Source organism: Penaeus monodon, chromosome 32 (assembly GCF_015228065.2).
Source record: "Penaeus monodon isolate SGIC_2016 chromosome 32, NSTDA_Pmon_1, whole genome shotgun sequence".
NCBI classification, from domain to species: domain Eukaryota; kingdom Metazoa; phylum Arthropoda; class Malacostraca; order Decapoda; family Penaeidae; genus Penaeus; species Penaeus monodon.
Window position 1 is genome coordinate 36000604 of NC_051417.1, and position 1423 is coordinate 36002026.

The window sequence follows — 1423 nt, forward strand, 5'->3', positions numbered from 1 at the left end:
CAGGAGATATCTATGTGTTGGTTGATTGTTTATTTATAGATCATTCTGTAGGAAGTGATGTTCAGCATGAGGGATTTTTGTAGCTGTTATTGCAAATTTCATTTCAGGGAGCGTGCTTGGCCAACTTGAACCTCGGCGGAATTTCACAGGGCCAGAAGTTCCTTATCCGCAGCACTCGTGTCGGTGGTTGGACGGTAAACGAGTGCCTTAACTGCCACCTCCTTACCCATGCTTACCACAACACCAATGGCTCCCTGGCTGTTAGCACCTTTATGACTGTGAGTTATTTGCTGAGCACAGGAAAAGGGCACCTTGGAATACAGTCTATCTTTTTACGTGTACACATAACATAGTCTGGTCACAAGAAGGTCGATGTAGCATTTAGGTAGCCAGTAGATTTTTCTGCTTTATTCATTTTGCTTGATTTTGCAACAGAATGATGCCAATAAGATCCAGATGCTGCAGAGATGCGAAGGTTATTCCCCTGTGTTTTGTATGGTTCTCCCAACATCCATAGATAACCGACCGCTGCCACCACTCTCTCCTACGGATTTCTCGGACGAACGTAGCTCTCGCACAGAAGAGGCGTTGAGATCCATTCAACAACAGGTAATAAGGAAATGAAGTTCCACATTTACAAATGAATCTGACAGATATAATACCTTTTTATACGGGATCTATTTTAATCCGTTATGATTTGTGTTTGGGGGGGTTTCACATGTAATTGTATTCTGTCATGGGAGAATGGATAATGTCCAATATACATGCATTAGACTGCAGGTTTATATACTATGCACAGAATTTGAAAGTATTTTAATGGATTTTATTGAGATTTCCATTAGGTCAAGACGTTAAAGCACCATGTCAATTAATTAAATACTTTTTAGTGCTGTTTTTGTTACTGTTGCATGTTATGTCCTTCTCTTTGCGTAATAATTGTTTACGCTATAGAGTGACTGGTATGAAAGGTTATGAATAATTAAAGAAAAAAGAGAGAAAAAAAATTATTCTAGCACTCATAAAGTGTGCGGCTGTATGTTGTTCACTATTTTCATAATCATCATATCTTTTTTTGAATAGGTAATTTCAGGGCACTGCTACAGCTCTTGGTCAGACATGAGATTGTGCAACAACTTTTTTGTTGGTGAAAGGTGTTTGTACTGGATTTATCTTGCCAGGGAGGAAGTCTAGTTTGGACAGGAGTACAGTGTCTTGCGGCATTCATCAGACCTTCTCTTTAATCATTGTCTTATTAGCTTGGCTTTAGTTAACTTCTTTTTGCTGGAATCATCTGTCTGGCTAATTATGTAAGGCCAGAAGAGTTTGGCTGTATTTGTATTGAACTATGATTTTCCATTTTTTATTATGGTATCAGTTACTCTTGTTCCTAAATTTATCAAATTATGAAACATTAACAGTGAAG

At 38.3% G+C, this 1423-nt stretch overlaps 1 long non-coding RNA gene across 1 annotated transcript in view; it reads left to right on the plus strand.

Annotated features, from left to right (window-relative positions):
- The window catches only part of LOC119593335, a 4370-nt gene extending 3740 nt beyond the window's left edge, over positions 1-630 (plus strand). The window contains exons 2-3 of the long non-coding RNA XR_005230534.1: positions 108-278; positions 436-630. This is a non-coding gene — a long non-coding RNA (uncharacterized LOC119593335). The remainder of the gene's footprint in view (positions 1-107; positions 279-435) is intronic.
- Positions 631-1423: the final 793 nt, after the last annotated feature.